The sequence below is a fragment of the Lissotriton helveticus genome, chromosome 9 (assembly GCF_964261635.1).
Source record: "Lissotriton helveticus chromosome 9, aLisHel1.1, whole genome shotgun sequence".
NCBI lineage: Eukaryota > Metazoa > Chordata > Amphibia > Caudata > Salamandridae > Lissotriton > Lissotriton helveticus.
Genome location: NC_136070.1, coordinates 937985694 through 938006061, shown reverse-complemented (window position 1 = coordinate 938006061; position 20368 = coordinate 937985694).

Here is a 20368-nt window from a genome sequence, read left to right as displayed (position 1 = left end):
AGTGTAGCTGGATTTAAAATGTTGCAGCGTCTGATTTCTATGTGTGGCTGAAGCAATGTCAGTTCATAACCTGTTAAACGTGCAATTGTCAAGTGCTGAGTCTGTGTTCGGTTTAAAAGAACTTCCACGGAGTGTGGAACTTGTACTGTCAGGGAGTGTCCTAACACTATGGAATCACTTTGTCTGATAGCTAGAGCTGTGGCTGCAATTGACTTGAGGCACGCAGGCAGAGCCTGGGCCACTGGATCTAATGTGCTAGAAAAATAAGCACAGGGCTTGTATTGTCTTGCTTGATCTTGTGTAAGAACAGATAATGCAGTACCATCACGTTCTGTCACAAAAAGTGTAAAAGGCTTACTGTAGTTCGGTGTTGCTAGAACAGGTGCATTACATAAAGCTTTCTTTAACTCATTAAAAACAAGTGTATGTTCCTGGGTCCAAGGGAGGACAGTCGATACGGCTGCCTCCTGTGTCGTTAACTGTATCAGTGGCTTGGCTAGAAATGCATACTGAGGAATCCATTGTCTGCAGTAAGAAGTGAGGCCGATAAAAGCTCGTACCTCCTTCTGTGTCTTGGGCTGTGGAAGACGTGCTATTAACTGGATACGGTCAGGTGTCAACTGCCTACCCCTCTTGGACAGTAAGTGTCCCAAGTAGACCACTTGCTGGACACAGAATTGCAATTTGGAAGGGGACACCTTGTGCCCCATCTCGGCCAGAAAATACAGAACTGTAAGTGACGCACGCTCGCAGTCACGTTCAAAACGGGCTGTGATCAGTAGATCATCGACATACTGGAGTAGGGCAGTGTCAGTTGGCATGTGAATATTGTCTAGTTGTCTTTTAAGTGCTTGACTGTAAATACTAGGACTTTCTGTGAAACCTTGAGGGGCTCGTGTGAATTTATAGCTTCTTCCATTTAAACAGAATCCGAAAAGGAACTGGCTGTCTGGATGAATGGGGACACTGCAAAATGCGTTCTTGAGATCGATAACTGTAAAGAATGTGGCTTCAGAATCAATGGCTGTTAATAGTGAGGAAATATCTGGGACTACTGGGTACTGGGGTATGATACACTTATTAAGTTCTCGAAGGTCAATCACTAATCGATAAACTGGAGGTGCATTTGGATCAGTACGTTTCAGGACTGGAATGATAGGAGAATTACATACATTGGAGTCAGTTTCTACAACCACTCCTTGAACAATAAGTTCGTCAATAATTTTGGATAAGGCTGCTACAGCCTCAGGTGGCAATCTGTACTGTCTGATTCGTGGTAAAACAACACCTTGCTTCAGGGTCACACAATGGGGTGTGATATGCATACAACCTACATCAGTTGGACCTTGCGCCCATAAATGCTGTGGTACATTCAATAATCTTGGATCAAAATCACGTAATACATAATGACCTTTGAAATCACGCAGGAACAAACGGACCCCTTCTGGGGAGCAGCATATGACTGCTCCTAATTCTTTCAGTGTTTTAATGCCTAACAGATTCTCTGGGCAAGATTTCGTGAGTAACAAGTCTGTTGTTCGAGACAATGGACCAACTTCTAGAGTAACTGGTTTCGATATTTCATTAACAATGGGCTTTCCTGAAAATCCAATGGAAACATTTCTAGAGCCTGAGAGTGGAGCCCCTGGAACCTCGTCATGACTGATGGTAGTCCTACTTGCCCCTGTATCAATCAGAAACTTTCTGTCTTTCCCTAATACTTGACTATGTACATAGGGACCCTCTTGATCTACAGGAATCTCGATGAGAGGCAAGCCTACCTCCCTCTCTAGGCTGTTTCATGAATATGGCTGATAATCTGGATACTCTGACTGTGCGTACTGGTACATCTGCTGTGTAACGTGTTGTGTTGCAGCTATAGGCTGCGGTACTGTAACTGACTGTGGTGCATTCTGTGGTGGCTGGGAAGTCTGTGAAACTTGTTCTTGTCTAGGCGGACGTGGTCTTTCTTTAGTCTTACCTGTAGCTATGTTGTGTTTCAGAACTGCACATTCATTTATAAAATGACCTGGCTGTTTACAGTAATTGCATGTCCCTTTAACGGGAGCTGCAGAATGACTGGCTTGATTCGGACCCCTCTTCTGACTGTCTTGTGGAACAGACTGCGCAACTAGTACTTTCATTTTCGTGTCTTTCATACGTCTCCTTTCGTGTTCCTGTTCTTCCCTGATTCTGTTCTGGTGATACTGGAGCATTTGGAGCATCTGTGACGGAGTATTAGCTTGCCAGGTACTTTCGACTTTCAGGACTCGATTTTTAACTTGTGGACTTGAATTCTCGACTAGTTTGGTAACAAAAAGATGAGGGTACGATTCACTACTTGTTTTCAGACCACTATTAATAATAAAACATTTCTCAAATCTAGAATAAAAATCACTAGTATCTTCGTCTTGTTTCTGTTTACAGGCTGAGATGGCATCCCAATCTTCCTTTTTCGTGGCTAGTAATCTTGGCAAAACTTGTTTCAATAACTCGGGCAATTCTTTAGCTTTATCCCCAAGACCGGTACCTGGTACTCGTGAATTATCTTCAGCTTCTAGAGCTGTCCAATCTATCTTTTTCTCTCCCACCTCCCATTCTTTTTCTTTGAGTTTTTCATATATGCCCGCAGGCAACAGGACCTTTAGCATTTTAATGATATCAGGATACGTGTATTCTCCCATACGGAGCATGTCCTTTAATTCACGGTGAAACCCTGCTGGATCTTTATCATGACAGGGAATTAACTTTTTCATTTCTAAGAGTTCTATTTTCGTGATAGGGGTGTAAACAAATACTCGTTCTAGACCACCCCCCTCTTTCTTGACTGGATGCACTTCTCGTAACGGATTCTGTCTGTCTATGTAGAATGATTTTCCTTCTGGGGGTGAGACATGAACAAAATGTGGATTCAGAAACGTTCGGTATTTGTGGCGCTGTTCTAGAATGACACTAATTAAATCGGTACCTAGACCTTTCCATCTGTACTGGAGTAACTCGTTTAATACATCATGCAGAGGACCTGGATCAGAATGTTGTTCCTCATACAGTATAATGAGGTGCTGGATCATATACATACCCCCCAGACGTTGCTCGGCTGGGGGCAGTTTCAGAAACGTTTGTGCCACTATTTCATCTGGAAACGTGGTAGAATCAGTAGTCCATCGGACTGCTGATCGGGCTAGTTCTTGTTCATGCATTGTACTAAGCTCGCTATAACCTATTCGTGATTTCAGAATGTGATCGGTAGCTTGGAATACTTGCTCAAGAGAACACTGTTCTGGTACTGGAGGAGGAAAAGCTTTCTTGTAATCTAGGCGTGAATGTCGGTCGGAAAGTCTAGTTCTACCTACATACGCTATTCTGTCGGGGTTCTCGCTGTCTACCTCTTCAGTAGAAGAGTCATACTCTTTCTCGGTTGCTTGTTTTGCTTCTCGTTTCTCGTGTATAGTTATGATTTCCCTACGAATTTTCTTGTCCATACTCTCTATACAACCTTGTGTCTTGTGTTTTCCATCGGCTATATTGTCACTCCACCTAGTCAGGACTTTCAGTTCTTCTTGATCTTTATCTGGACAATCTTGCTCTCTTATTAAACAGTTAATCAGGAACTTTAAAATCATGAGCTGAGTCTCGACTTTTCTTTGAACCATGGCTTCGTGAATACTTCCTGGATTCACTCCTGTACGGATAAAACAGTATATTCTGTCTAGATGTTCTCCCATATCGGGCAGGGTGTCCAAATAGCCGGCAACCCGTCTTAAACGTAATGAATATATGACCATGTGATCCTCGCCTGGAACTGGATCATAACGACATTCAGTAAGACCTCGCATGATATCTACGTATGTAGACACTTTTGGCGTACGCTGTAACGCTAGTTCATGTAGTGTCAGACGTCTTGGTTGAGGCGGGGTATGAGGAGAACCTCCCCCCGCGGCTCCTAAACTAGAATCGTCGGTGAATACTGTACGGGCTGGTAGAGTGACTGGCAAAGCGGGTACATGTACTGTGGGCTGGGCCGGGGGTGCTGTAACAGGTACTGTAACATTAACTGGACCCACGGGACCAGCGGCTGGAGGAGCAGGAATTACATTATTAACGGGAGCAGGCGGGATAGGATTTGCATATTCTGGGACTGTATCGTCCAAATAGGACGAAAGAAAAATATCAGCAGTAGCTTAATCGGGACCAATGGTGGCGGGAAATTACAGGGTACTTCCGGGGTTGCTTTTGGCAAGCCCTCGGCCAGAAGAGGATACATACCTTTAATAAGGGCATTTCTCTGTCTGTCTGACTGTTCTGCTCTAACTCGTTCACCTTCTTCGATTAATTCCCTTTCTTGGGCTTTTTCTGCGGACTCCCTACTTAATTCTGTTTTTCTGAATTCTTTTTCGGTTCTTTTATGAGATTCTTTGCGCCATAACTCGATGGCATCTTTCTGAGACTGTCTGGCTTTCTTTTTCCATAATGCTTCTTCTACTCGCATGATGCACTCGGCATCCCATGTACCTGATACGGGCCATCTATATTTCTCTTCTAGTTCCTTAGTATAGTCCGCCCATAAGTCTAGATATATTATGGCATCTATGCCATGCTTGTGATACATAAAATGTCCTGGACTGTCCCTAGGAGGGACAGGAACTGCTTCTTCGAGTAACCCTTTTCTGGTCTTTAACTGACGTAATTTCGAGAACAGAGGCATTTCGGTAATACACTTGGAACACAATACACAATAATCACAGTAATAATATAGCAAACAAATCTCTCATACCACGACATAAAAATACATTAATAACAGTTCGAACAGAATACTACCTGATACACTGAAAACAGAACACATGAATTTCTCGAGAACGAAACTTACTAGAATTTCTGGATGCACTGCTAAAACAGTACAGAACATACCGGTCCCATAAAGAGACACGTCAGGACCCGTATCCACCTAGGTGAATACTTCGGACTGGATCTGCGTACCCAAACCCAACGGACCAGGAACAAACTAATGATCCTGTCCTAGATACTTCCCCCGCGACGGTACTCACCGGGAAGCAGAAACTGGAAGGCCTCGGACTGGACTGGACTTCTACGACGTCGGACTACGAACTTCGGAAACTTCGGTTACAGGTGGGCCTCCGGATACTTCGGACCTTGCTCTCTCGGCTTGGGCTCTGGTCGGGACGAACCGCATTCCACACCGCTTCGTCTGGTTGTCGGACCGCAGTCTCCGTCTCCTCTGTGGGCCTGAGGGAGACTTGAAGCAGAAATATCTGCCGGTGCGCAGTAGAATTCCGTCACGGCTGCAGAGGGTCAGGGGGCCTGCGTAGCATCGCCAGCGCGTGAGGAAGGGGCTCGTCCCTGTTCGGGCGCCATTATGTGGTATATAAATAAATAATACCGGGACTATTTTTGAATTACATTAACAATAACAGATAGCTCAATAAATAAGAGGCAGGATCCGATGTGTCCGAGTTGAACAGGTTTTATTCAGGCAAAAGGGAAGGGACTGGAACGGGACAGCCTGAAATAAAATAGGAAGGAAGGCAGCTGCACCATTTCATCGACAGTGCAGCATATATATAGTAAGACATTTCAAATACATTACATACAGTAGGCGTAACTTGTGACAAGCGTAAGATAAGGGAATTGCCTGATCAATGCTAACCTTGAGATATTGAAATGTCCACAGTATAAAAAAATCCAGCTCAAAAAGATGCCAGCAAGATATACACTAGTAAATAGGAGCGGTAAGCAAGAAGAGAGGATGAAAGCAAGGTAAAGGTAGGAGAGCAGTATAGTTATACCAAGAGGATGAGGATCACAGGTGGGATAGTATAACCTAAAGTGTCATGCCCCCTCACGTGTAGCTAGTGTTATGTCTCAGCAGATGTACTGAGGTGATATGTACTTTTTAAGATGTACATGATCGAAATAAAGTTTCTATTATGATGATGATGATAAATGTTCACCAGGGAAAGGTGTCTTTGCATTTTGTGTGATGAAGAATGGGGTTTCAAAACCTCATTTACCAGTTCAACAGCAGAGCATTACACTCAACGTTCAACCAACCATTCTGGACTTAACTAAATCACTGGGAATAACTCTTGACAGCAACCTCACGATGCAGAAACACATTAGCAATGCCACAAAGGGAGCACACTTCCAGATAAACACACTGAGGAAGCTGAAACCCTTCTTGCCGGCCAATGACTTCAAGCTGGCAGTACAAGCTCTAGTTATTTCTCGGGTGGAGTATGGAAGTGTGGCCTTCCAAAAGCTTCAACAGCTCCCCTAAGAGCCTCAATAAATGCTGCAGCGAGACTCATCACCGGCTTGACAAGAAGTTTCCACATTTCGGTAGACTTAAAATCCCTGAACTGGCTACCTCTTGAAGCCAGAATTCATCTAAAAATAGCGTGCATGACGCATAAGGCCTTGCATCAAAATGCACCCAGCTACTTCGAACAGAAACTGACGATCTCCAGGGGTTTAAGATCCTCAAGGAGTTCGGAAAAACTACTACTGAAACCTCAAAGGTTAAAAAAGAAGAAAACATACCAACCTTCTTGGGGATGGCGCACAGGATATGGAATACACTTCCCCAGAAACCAGACTCAATGCCTCTACCGCATCTTTCAAAAAGGAAAGTAAAAGCGATTCTACTGGCAAAATTCACCTGATCATAGACTAAATAAGTTTGGAGATCAATTATACCCTTACTAGTAATCCTTACTATGATAAAGGTCCATCGAAACATCCTAGTCACTCTATTTGCCCTTGACTTGATTCAATCGTATGCTCCTGTTATGTACCTTACTGCTTTTTCTTTTTTTTGGCACGAGATGTTATGTATAACTGATTTACCTGCATTTATTTGTCTGTATATTTAGCATTGCTTAATGTAAAGCGCTCTGATATCTGCAAGGATCTTCTTTGCGCTTTATAAAACCTTCAAATAAATAATGCAAACCCCTAAGGTTTACGCCTCCACTGACTGTAGCTTGCAGGACACAAATTACCTCAAATTGAGTTTCTGCTGACTGCTGTAGTAAAATGATGATGAAGAGCTACAGGACAGCCATATGTACACTACCTAGTACAGGTACTTAAGTTGGATGAAAAAACTGGGGAGGCTGGCAAAGGGGCTTGGCCGATGTAACTAAGAGCAAGGCTTAAAAACCCGTAAGCTAAAAATCTGTGCTTAGTATATTTTGCCGCCCGACTGGTAAATTTGCTGTTTATGTCAGTGCATTCAGATAAATAACACAATAAGTAACAATCCACCTAGAACAAGTCAGGACTTTTGGCTTTGTCAATGGTTGTTAGTTGCATAAGATAAATAAGCAGCAACTTCGGCTTCGTTGTAAATAATATTGAAAATGCTTCAGTTCTAAAATTATGAGACTGTGAAAGAACTGTAACCAGTCTCTTTGGAGTTACCTTAAAGGCAGTGAATGGTGGAACTGCAGCAGAGTTAAGATTTTGTTTCCACCCCGAGGATTAGGGCAAAAATGGAGAGCCCAATAGGGAGCCATCTCAGCACCTGCTTTTAAGAACTGCACCCGGCACTGAGCACAGGCAGGACCCAGCCCTCTTAAAGCCCTGACCTAGTTAAGCATCCTGTTTCATGAAGCACCGGATTACATCCCATCTGTGATTTATGTTGATGTTAGTTGCAAGGTGACATTGATATATGTATATTTACTGCAGGTCATATACTACCACAGTGCAGAGCCTGCATTTCCACAGTGAAAAAAGCGCAATAGGAAAAAAAATCCTGTTTAAAGCAAGAAGAATATCGACAGGTCAATCCACCAGGGGCCGCATGTCAAAGGTTTTTAGGTCGAGCCTGTCCCATTCCGCAGGAATGGATAGGATCGAATTCAAGTGCTCGATCGTCTAGTGAAATCACTGGCGTTTCTTCACAGTGCATGTGAGGTCACGTGGCCACAAAGCGGGTCACGTGACCACACAAGCACGAGCATCTCCGTAATCCGCCTGCCCCCACCAGGCTCGCATTCCCGCCCCCTCACCAGGCCGCACATCTGCCTGCCACACTTCTCCTCCCCTAATTATGTGGCCGGCCGTACTTAGTTTCCTGGCCGCTTCCCGGCCGCTCTTGTTTTTCTTTGTTGGCCTCCCTCTGCTAAGTGTTGTTTACTTAGCTTCTGCAGCTTTATTTGCGTGTTTTGTGTAATCACCTTGTGCCGTCACTCCCCACCCACTCATCCCTCCCTCCACACTACTTGCCTGTCCGAACCACCTCTACAAGATCGCCGAGATTGCAGTTTTTTTAATGTATATTTGCACGCTTCTGCAGCTTTATTTGCGTGTTTTGTGTAATCACCTTGTGCCGTCACTCCCCACCCACTCATCCCTCCCTCCACACTACTTGCCTGTCCGAACCACCTCTACAAGATCGCCGAGATTGCAGTTTTTTTTTAATGTATATTTGCACGAGCATCTCCGTAATCCGCCTGCCCCCACCAGGCTCGCATTCCCGCCCCCTCACCAGGCCGCACATCTGCCTGCCACACTTCTCCTCCCCTAATTATGTGGCCGGCCGTACTTAGTTTCCTGGCCGCTTCCCGGCCGCTCTTGTTTTTTTCTTTGTTGGCCTCCCTCTGCTAAGTGTTCTGTTTACTTAGCTTCTGCAGCTTTATTTGCGTGTTTTGTGTAATCACCTTGTGCCGTCACTCCCCACCCACTCATCCCTCCCTCCACACTACTTGCCTGTCCGAACCACCTCTACAAGATCGCCGAGATTGCCGTTTTTTTTTAATGTATATTTTTACATTTATATAGAGCAGGCAGGGGGCAAAAATAAGTGATTTGCCAAAATTTACAACATACTGAGCCGACGCCAAAGCTCGAACAGGATCACCAGCTCCCGACTCAGCTGGAATGGAGGTTACAGTCCCAAAGGCCTCATTAATTAGCCGTGCCCCTCTCTCCGTGCCCCTCTCTCCCCACCCCTCATCCGTCCCACACCATTATTTGCCTGTGCCACCACCCCTACAAGATCTCTGCTTTTTTGTTTTAATTTTCAAATGGACATTTATATAACTTGGACAGGCAGGAGAATAAGTGCTATGCCAAAATGTTCAACATATCGAGCCGAGGCTCGAACATGGAACCACAGCTCTCAAGTCAGCAGCTAGCAGGACGGTTACAGTGCAAAAGGCCTCCCTGATTGGCTATATCCTCTCTCCCCACCCCCTCATCCCTCCCACAACACTAATTGACTACCCCTACAAGAATGCTGCATTTTGTTTCTCATGTACATTTTTACTTTTATACAGAACGGGCAAGGGGCAGACTAAGTGATTTGGCAACATTTAAAACATATTTAGGCAAGGCTGAGGCTCGAACACGGAAGGCTTCACTGATTGGCTGTGCTCCCCCCATCCCGCCCATATCACTACTTATTTTCTTTTCTTATTTACTGAATGCTTTCATTCATGTGAAATTTGCTCACCACCTTAGATAGGAACTGGGGATTAGTTCTCAGAACTATTTTATCCTTGTGGATTTGCATGTATGGTTCCCTGATAGTTAAAGCTAGTAGTTCACAAACTCTCAGTAGTGATTTTATCGCTATCAAGAAGGCAGTTTTTATTGTGACATGCCGAAATTCTGCTTTTTGCATTAAATCGAAAGGCTCAGTCATAAGCTGTGTCAGTACAGTGTTTCTCTGCGTTAAGGTCGTTCATTTCTTCCTCGAATCACCCGCCCGATTGCCGCTGGAAGCAGTCTCATCCACCGTGCTGGGAAGCGCTCGCTCGGCTGCTCCTCACCGCACTTGCTGGCAGAGACAGAATCGACGAGCGTGGAGCCAGGCTTGAGTTGCTAAGCGACCAGAACGCCAAACAGATGGAAGCGAGTACAATGGCAGCCGCTCGAGGCAGAGCACGGAACAAAACTCGCTCCACAGCTCCCATTCCAACGGCACCGTCAAGGTCAGAGACAAAGACCAATACCAAGGGAGATGCAGGGAAACAGAAAAACACAGCTAACTCCGGTAAGAACAGTAAGAATCCCATGAGTAATGACCTACCGGCAGTTGGAGGTAAAAAATAAACGGCAATTACTAAACTGTTCGCCAAGAAACACCACACTGATTCTAGCACAGATTGCGCAGCAGAGGTGAATACGAGCAGCTTGGTTGCAAGAGGGCAAAAACAAGGATTGACCCCTGAAGACTGTTTTGGGAATGATGAGACACGAGTATCATGGGGCTCAAGCAGCGAGCACACAGTTCTGCTATTTAATGACACTTTAGCAATAGCTTCTTCGCTGCAGGGGGGACAGGAGAATTGCGGTAACGGGCAACAAACTATCACTGCAGCCGATATTGAACCAGATAAGGAGACAAGGGACATTAATGCATCAAAAAGAGAGGAACTACCGTCCGGAAACCAATTAAAAGACACGCAGGGAGCCCTCCTAGAGCACACTGCACAGGGATATCTGTCTCCAGATCCTACCGAAAACTTTTTTTCCTTAAATGAAGAATCCGGTGGGTCTGAGTCTTGGGACCTCCATAGCTGCAGTAGTGACTAGGGATGTGTGGAGACCTCCACAAGTAATGGCAGCAACGTGAAGGCAAAAAGACACAAAGGAATTTTAAAAAAGCCTCGGAAGGGAGGAACTCCGCCCAGAAGGTGGACACTGAGGAGGAGCACGAGTCAGATCTCTGTTGGGATTACTGTGACACACAACCGCTCTCCTTAACCGCGAGGCATGGAGCAATGGGCACAGTCAAGAGCTCTAAAGAGGGGGCAGTCATACAGAAGGAGTCATCACAAACAGCAGAGCCCACACTAACAATGATTTTGCAATCACTAAATGCATTTCAGAGCGAGGTCAAATCAGAGAACCGGCTTGCCCGTGTCGCGGCGAAAAAGCTACATGGTTCCGTGCGTAAAATAGACAAAACATGCACCGAAATCGCCGAAAGAATGACAATGGTGGAGAGCTGAACGGAGATACTGGAAAATATAGTGGATAATCTGAAAACCCAGGTTACATCACAAGGGAAGGCGGTAACCGATATCATGTGGAAACTCGAAGAGGCAGAAAAGCGCCAATGCCGGAATAATCTGCGCATTCTTGGGATTCCTGAAAACAGTGAAGGGAGTGACATCCGGGCATTTCTCATTAACTTGTTTAAGAATGCATTTCCCAAACTAACGCAGTGGGACTGGCACAAGGAAATCCAACGGGTGCACAGATTCCCACTATCACCTCCTAAACGCCCACGCACGGATCAGACCTTCCCCAGAGTTATCCTGATATTTTTTGGCAACTTCTTATTGCAACAGGCAGTATATGATCTCGCCCGGCCGAATAAAAAAAGGAACTGGGAGAGCTTCTCATTCTTTGCGAAACCGGACTTCCCACATGCTAAAGTGGAGAGACGATGGAGATTACGAGAGTTGATCACTCCCTTCCAGAAAGCAGGGGCCCTTGCATTTCTCCAGAATCCAGCCAAACTGAAAGTAGTATCACAAGGACAGACATTGTTCTTTACCTCAGAAATCCAGGCAGAACAAACCCTGAAAGACATCATTGCAGGGAAAACTGGGGGATCAGGGAACAATCACTGACTGTGTTGAAAAGTGATTAGACAATGGTTTATCGCCTTTTTACACTAATATATATGTGTATTCTGTGTCACAAACTCTGCATCTATTATATAGTGAATTTATTTATCACCAATTTTTTCGGGGGGCGGTTGGTTTGTTTTGCTTTGTTAGTTTTTGCATGGGTTCCGGTATCTTTAAGATGTGTGGTGGGGAGAGGAAATGAGGGCAATATGCCAGGGCATTGCCTGTTCGTTTAGGCAGGAGGAAAGGAGAGGCCCGGAGAGTGGGTGAGGTTGGTTAGACGCTATCACACAGGCTCAGGATTGAGCCTGGCTGCTTGCAAAGTGGTGGAGGGTGGGGAGGGAGAGGGTGGGGAGGGAGAGGGGGCAGGGAAGACCAAGGGGTCCCAAGTACAAGATGGGTAGAAAGGGTGCGGGGTGGAGGGGTCAATACATTAGAAAAATGGCAAAAAAGATGTTCATGTGGCAGAAAATCTATGAGGGCAATCAATTGTTGATTACTCAAACAATAACATGGCTAAGTTAGAAATTATCTCGATAAACATATGTGGTCTTAATGACAAAGAAACTACAGAAAGTGGCTATGGGGCTGCAAACAATGGATGCTAGCATCATATGCTTACAAGAGACGCATATCGAGGGGTCACAACAATATCCGTTGAAAACTCTAGGGTATCGACTCATCATCGCCTCAACACAGGGGGTCCGAACCAGAGGGGTGGCTATTCTAGCAAAGGGGGGGGCTCCAATTCATAAGATCAGTGTCCGACAAATTCAGGCAATGGGCCATCACCGAATGTCATAACAATGGGGTAAATAAGATGACACTGTACTATCTATGGTAGCGTTAGTGATGACCCAGATGTCCTGCTTAGCATTTCTAATGAATTAGCACACTGGCCTCTTCCCCTGATTATATGTGGGGAACTTAATGTTCATATGCCAGGAGATTGGTCGGTGGGTTCCGAGTTTAAATATCAAGGTAGGAAACCAAATGTTTTTAGGGCTCTTAGAGAACTCTATGTATTACATGGACTGATCGATAGTTGGCAAGTAAAATACCCTGGGGACCCTGTTTTTACATTTTATTCATATCCACATTCCCGACATGCACAACTTGATTATATCTTGATTTCCGAATCCCTGAATTCCTCCTGCATAGTAAGGAATCTCCCGAGGGTACTATCGGACCATAATCCGCTTGAATTAAGCTTAGCGTGCAGTAAAAACAATTCTATATTAAGGACCTGGACATTTGAAAGGGCATTTCTAAGGAATGAGAAATATTGCCAACATTTAAGAGAATGGATTCCGAGCTTTTTAACGGATAATATGGGTAGTGCACCTATTGAGGTGGTTTGGGATACCTAGAAGGCAGGCATAAGAGGAGAAACTCTTCAGTTCTCAGTTAGGGCCAATAAAGAAGGGAAACTTCACATGGCTACATTATAACAGAATCTGGCCAGGGCAGAGGAAGATCTCATAAGAGCCACTCAAGGGGGACGGGCTACGGATAATGAAGTGGCCCGGATAGCTATTGCTAGGAACCTGATATCAGAGATCCTAACAGAAAAAGCCATAGATAAAGCTACCATCTATAGAGAGAAAACATACGAGTTAAGTGAACAAGTTGGCCATCAGTAAGCGGTTCGCACCCGTAAAGAGACCTCAGCTAATGTAGTGAAGGAAATTAAGGATTTAGACGGTGGTGTGAGATCAGAATCATCTGAAATAAGAGCGTCATTTCAGAAATGTTATCAAAAACTATATAAAGAACCAATAAGAGGGGAGGAGGATCCTGAAACATATCTAGATCCAATTGATAGAAGACCAAGATAGTCCAGATAACCCTCTCCTCTGGGATGAAATATTGCTTTCTGTGAATATGTTAGCCATGGGGAAGGCAGCAGGTATGGATGGGATCCCAACTGAGTTTTATGTGAAGTTCGCAGATCAACTCAAAGTAATTAGGTCAGAATTATTTGATTCTATGTTTCAGGGGGAGGGGGGGATCTTACCATCCCCATAACATTAATAAACGAGGATTCGAGAATTTACTCTAAACTTTTGGCCGTTAGACTGTCAGTTCGACAGCACGGGTTTATCCCAGGAAGGTCAACGATAGACCATGTCCAAAGAGTGATTTCCCTATTTGACTATTCAGAGACAACAGGAGACCCTATGGCGCTTATTCTGCTAGATGCGGAGAAAGCGTTCAATAGGGTCTCCTGGAAATTTCTGTGGACAGCCATGTCCCACTGTGGAATTACCGAGGGATTCATAAGGGCCATACAAAGGCTTTATATTAATCCAGGGGCCAGCGTTATGATTAATGGGATCCTATCTGAAAGGTTTAATATCACCAGGGGGACTAGACAGGGGTGCCCCTGCTCACCCCTCTTATTCTCAATTTATATTGACTCATTCATCTGTCGGCTTGAGAATCACGTCTTAATCCCATCTATTCATGTACACAATCATGACACAAAAACCCTAGCTTATGCCGACGACATTGTGCTGGTCACTAGCGATCCTAACAGAGCTATCAATGTGATAGAGGAGGAAGCACAACGATTCGGAACTGTTTCTGGGTATAAACCTAATTCTGGTAAAACCCAGATTGTCCTTAATGATAAGATCAGGATGAGTGATAGAAGAGTGACAGACCACGCAGTGTATCTTGGTGTCAATGTAACCGCGAAAATTTAAAATAGTTAGTATTAATATTGACCCACTGATCTGTCGTACAAAAAAAGAACTGGCTCGATTGAATAATCTGCATCTAACCATAGGTGGTAGGTGCAATGTAGTTAAAATGCTTTTTTTTGCCCAGATTTTTGCATTTCTTTCGGGCAATATGTCTGGAGTTCTCTCCCCAGTTATTTAAAACTACCGAAGCAATGTTCTCAAGATTCATTTGGAATTGTAAGAGACCCCGTAGAGCTCTTAGATGGCTCACGTTACCAAAGGATAGAGGGGGGACTAGCAATGCCCAACTTCAAATTTTATTGTTGGGCAACCGTGTTGACATATTGTGTGCCACTTATTTCTAATGGACTTAATAATCAGGGCATCCCGTCACCACAAGAACTTATCCTGGGGGATGCTTATGGCGACATAGCCATGACGGCTACTTTAAGAAGGTTAAATTCAAGACCATATCTAGTATTTACAAAGTGTGGAGAAATGTGCGGAAAGTACTGGGGCTGGGTCGCTACTCGTGTTACACCCCTCTGAGTCGCAATAATGACCTCCCCGAGATCTTCCAGGATGGGTGCATCCCTGTATTATACCCATTATAAAATAGCAAAATGGGGAATGGTCGCATCCTGCATTACACTCTCTAATATAAGAACAGAAATCTCTGATTTTTTATCAGAAGTATTCCAAGTTAGAATTAATATTTCAACAGAAGAGATTATGTTGTGGGTATCAAACTATAATCGACCAAAATATATGCAGGGATTGATTTTTATAGCTATGGCTGTATTCCGACATTGTGTGGCTTCATCATGGGTAGATCAGAATCCACCTGCGTTCTCACAGTGGAGGGCTAGGCTGCTCGCGACTTGTAGTCTTGAGGTAGCCATTTATAAAAATAAAGGGCTTAGTAAAAAGATAAGGGGGATGGCGATATGGGAACCTCTGCTCTGGTGGATTCAAAGTCATGCTTAGGGCTGGTCCATGTAAATATTTGTATATGTCAAAGAGAACTGTAGTCTAGCAGTATTGAATCTGCTTGCTGCAATGAATTGTATTACTATTAACTTTTTTTGATCAGCTATATTTTATGTATATAAGGATTTTTTACCCCTACGATTTGTATGTAATAATTTGGCGTTGGTATTTTTTTCTTCTGCCTTTTGGCTTCTGATCTTGGTCTTCTGGGAGGGGGGGGGTGGGGGGTTGTGTTGTAAAATGGAGAAAACTGTGAATAAAGAAGTTTACAAAAAAATGAATCCTTTCCTGGATTCACATGCTGTGCCATTACATTTTGCAGTGGTTTCCCCTTCCTTAGGATGGCAGAGGTGAGATGTGGAAGAGTTTGTGAACAGTTGTTGAAGTACTTCTGTCCCACCTGTGCTTCCTTTGTCATTTGTATATCCACACAATAATGCTTGGTGAAGCTATGTGGGGAAGCTCATGAAGTGGCTGCACATATAGTGTCTATTGGCACATTTGCCATAAAGGATAGGGTTGCACCCTTTTACCTTGTCGAATGCGCTCTTGGGCGTGAGCTTAAAGTTTTCACCGCTGAGTCGCATATTTGAATAGCCTCAACATCTAGCGTACAATTGTTCTTTTTGTAACAGGTGAACATTTGCTGGACTTTGCACGAGAGACGAACAATTGATTCCCCTTACAGAATTGTTTTGTCTCCTGTAGATAATAAGGTAACGCCCTTCTTACATCTATGGTATTTAGGCTTCTTTCCAGCCTTGTTTGAGGGTTCTTAAAGAAAACTGGTAACTGAAGGCTTTCATTCATGTGAAATTTGCTCACCACCTAGTTCTCAGAACTATTTTATCCTTGTGGATTTGCATGTATGGTTCCGATAGTTAAAGCTTGCAGTTGACGAACTCTCCATAGTGATTTTATCGCTATCAAGAAGGCAGTTTTTATTGTGACATGCCGAAATTCTGCTTTTTGCATTAAATCGAAAGGCTCAGTCATAAGCTGTGTCAGTACAGTGTTTCTCTGCGTCAAGGTCGTTCAATTCTTCCTCGAAACTCCCCGTTGCCTCTTCTTCGGATGAGAAGTCAAGTTACTCTTCGACTTACTCCTCATAAGGTTCAGGGCTTGCCGGTGCTTCGAGGACATTCTCTTCCTCTTTGGCATCCAAAGTTGTGGGAGGTCTTGTAAGGATCCTGTATTCCTTTAGTGTCCCGTCAAATTCCTTTTTTTCATTGAAGGAGCGCAGTCATTTCTACCTCTAACCTTCCTCTCTTCTTTTCCACCTTGAGGGCCTTTGCGACATCTTTCTTCAGGGATGCCCTCTTACCTAGTATGGTGGATTCTGGCTCAGAAGGTTTGGTGTTTTCCATCGGGGCTTCTTGACCTGAGGTGGTCTTTGTCGATGTTGAAGTTTTTCCCTCGCCGGTATCCCTGGTATGGGATCTGTGAGAATCTTTGGGTCGCGGCTGACCCTCGGTCGTTGTTTTCTTCGATGCCTGGGCTGCCCTGTGCACTTTCTTTTCGAGGCCCTTGGTATCCGAAGGGGGTTTTCTTACCTTTTCTGGTCTCTTTTCGACATTCTTCATAGTCTTCTTTGCAGGACATCTTTTCATGGCGTCCGACTAGGATTTCCATGTCCTAGCCTCTGTGTGCTGACTTTGCAGCCGCAACCTGTTCATCTTCGTCACTTAAGAGGCCCAAGTCCTTAAGTGATGCCTGACTACTGTATATTGCTGCGTGATGTTCCTCTCTCTGCCTTCGTCAGGCCTTGAGAGCCTTTGACAGAAACACAGCGCAGGCCTTTCAGTCATTGTTCCTGTGGTCCCTTTGTAAGCAGAGATTACAGGTCTCGTGCAGATTGCGTTGTCAGAACTTGTGGTGGCAATTTCGAGAAAACGCAAGTCCCTCCAACCATGACTACCTCGCCCTATTCTTGGTCAACGTGCATTGTGAGCTATTGGGACGGGGTCTCCCGATGTGCTATATCCACTGAGGTCCCTTTACTTCTCCGGTAGCACCTTCTTCGTCGTTATTCTTTTTTTGGCCCAAAAATCCAAACTTTTCAGGAATCTTCTCTAACACTACAGAGCTTCATCTTTTGCTTCCACTACCAATGGCGGAAAAAAGATTTTGAAGTTGGCTACCACACACAGGAACCTTCAGGGCACCTTCTAACGTCACACAAGGGATGGCGCCCACGAAAATAAAAACAAAAAAATGTAAACAGACAATTCCATACCCAAACACTAGATGGCAGTATAATGCACAGCATGTGAATCCAGAAAAGGATTCATGCTGCAAAACTCTGCCCTCCGTTCTTTCAGAGTCAGCAAACTGATTACAGTAAAGATGGGACACTAGTAATATCTATGTGCAGAGCTTAAAGACAGCAGAAGTATTATATAAAACATGTTATTACACATCTTCCCAGGCGTCCGCAGAAATTTTTCCAGGGGGGGGGCAAAATGTTAATGTCATCACCATCCTCCAACATGATGTGTGCCAGGTGGGGCACAAGAAACGCTGGGGCGCAGGAGAAGCCATGGGGGGCAGGAAGCAGGCCGCATATGATCTCATACACCATAGGGTTGTTGTGCCACAGCCATCTCTTTCTTTTGTGGCACTCCAAAATCCATACCTGCCCTGGTCCCTAAAATTACCCACTAGCACCCCAAAACCCATATCCATCCTGAACCCTAAAATTATCCCACCCCCCAAAAACTCATACCCTCCCTGAACCCTAAAATTATGCCCCTGGAACCCCAAAACCCATACCCAACATGAACCCTAAAATTACCCTCTAGCACCCCAAAACCCATACCCACCATGAACCCTAAAATTACCCCTGCCCCCTCAAAACTCATACCCGCCCTGAACCCTAAATTACCCCCCTGGCACCCATAACCCATACCCAACCTGACTCATAAAATTGTCCCCCTGGCACCCTAAAACCCATACCCACCCTGAACCCTAAAATTACCCCGCTGGCACCCCAAATCCAATACCCGCCCTGAACCCTAAAATTTCCCCCTTGCACCCCAAAACCCGTACCCGCACTGAACCCTAAATTACCCCCCTGGCACCCATAACCCATACCCAACCTGACTCATAAAATTGTCCCCCTGGTACCCTAAAACCCATACCCACCCTGAACCCTAAAATTATCCCCCTGGCACCCCAATCCCTAACCCACCGTGAACCTTAAAATGACTCCCTGGCACCTTAAAACCCACACCCACCCTGATCCCTAAAGTTACCCCCTGGAGCCCCAAAGCTGAACACTACATTCTGATTGTGTATCGTGCCACCTCCCTGTTCAGGGTGGATCTCCTGGTCCGGATCGGTTCGCCATGTTCCGGTTCTCCTCGACCTTCTCTGGAGCTGTTCTGCCTTCCCTGTCCCTCTTCTGGACCCACCGAGCCTGCCTCCGTGCACACTACCTGGACCTACTCTGTCTGGCCTGGTTCTTTCTCCTTTGGACCCGCTGTTTTCACTGGCGGAGTTAGGACACAGGTCTCACTTCTCTGAAGTTGCTGTTACCCTCAATGAGAAAGACTCGGAAGGGCTGTATGATCATTTCTACTCATGGATAAATCTTACATATGCCTGCTCGTTGTGCCTCCTCCCTGCTCTGGACTACAGTGGTGACTACACATGGACTCAGCCCCTCTACTCTTAGCATCCACGCTTCCTAGCCCATCTGGATATCCCCCTCTGTACTGACTTATGTCTAAGACTTCATTTACATTCGTTTTCTGTTTGTGTTATCTTTCTTGATAAATGCAGCTTATTAAATCAAAAATCATCCATTGATGTCCACCATTTTATGTCAGAGCGGTGTCTCCCTTAAAATATACTCTTTTATTCAAATGTGACTTTTCTTTCTGCTTAGTAATTTACTTAACAGCAACTGTTCTAGGCAGTCCATCACTATAATCCAATAATTATTTGAAAAGACTTTGCCTCAATCTTGTTATTGTGTCAGAGCGCGCTATGAAGTCCGAGGTCTCCTGGCGCTTCTGACTAAATTATAAGATGGAGGGGGGCAGAGGGTACTCAGAAGGATCTAGAAAACAGCAGAGTCTCCAGGTGTTGTCTAGATGTGACGTGCGATGAGATGCACAGGAGTTCACCTAGAAGAGAGTGCCAAAGGGACGGTGCAGGAATATGAAGCACGGGTCTTGTCCTACTGAGCCCTGAGACACAGAGGAGCTTCAGACTAGAACAGAGAGTGCGAGCTGGAGAGGAACAGTGGCTGGAGCACCATGTGTAATGCATAGTGGCATGGGCGCCCACAGGGGGCAGGGCAGGCTTTAGCGCTAGTGGCACCCAGTGTGACAATGTTATTTCGCGCTCCCAATGACCACCTCCACCACGGATTCTCTCACTAGCACCCTTTAACAGTGACCAAGTCTACATAACCACTCTCTCTCAGATGCATTGAATTAGTTATATAGCGCTACTCATACCATTAAAGTATGTCAGAGCACTTTGCATCACAAACACATTACACAGACAATCAATCATACATGTGTAAATCAGTGTGTAGGAAATGTTACATAAGCCACAGGACTAAAAGTGTAGGAGTCATATGTCATCCATACTGGTAGGCAGTATAGTTTAGGAGTGCTTGGTGTGGAGAAGCACAAGCTCAGAGTCGAAAAAGAAGCAGCATAGTTCGGAGTTTTCATTAATAATAAGAATCAATTTCTACCCAAATTAAACATTTTTGCAATATTAATCAATGTTCTGTACTTAGCAGAGTGTATGCACTTCTATGATGAAAGTTAATACCTCACTATTCTATATTAGCACTTTATGTTATAAATTGCAAGTAACAAAAGGATGGCTCTTTTAAAAGCAGTAACCTGCGGATCTATTTACATTAAATGCACTCTAATCTACTTGGTACACCTTCTTTGCAGTAGGCATATTAACCCTCTAAGCTACCTTAACATAAGTCGAAATTAAACCTCAACTACACAAAACTCTGATCTTTGGCCGGGAAGAACATTAATCACAGGAGTTATCTTGACATTTTTGTGAGGCCCTGCAATTGTAGGAGGAAAGGAACGCTCAGTAGGT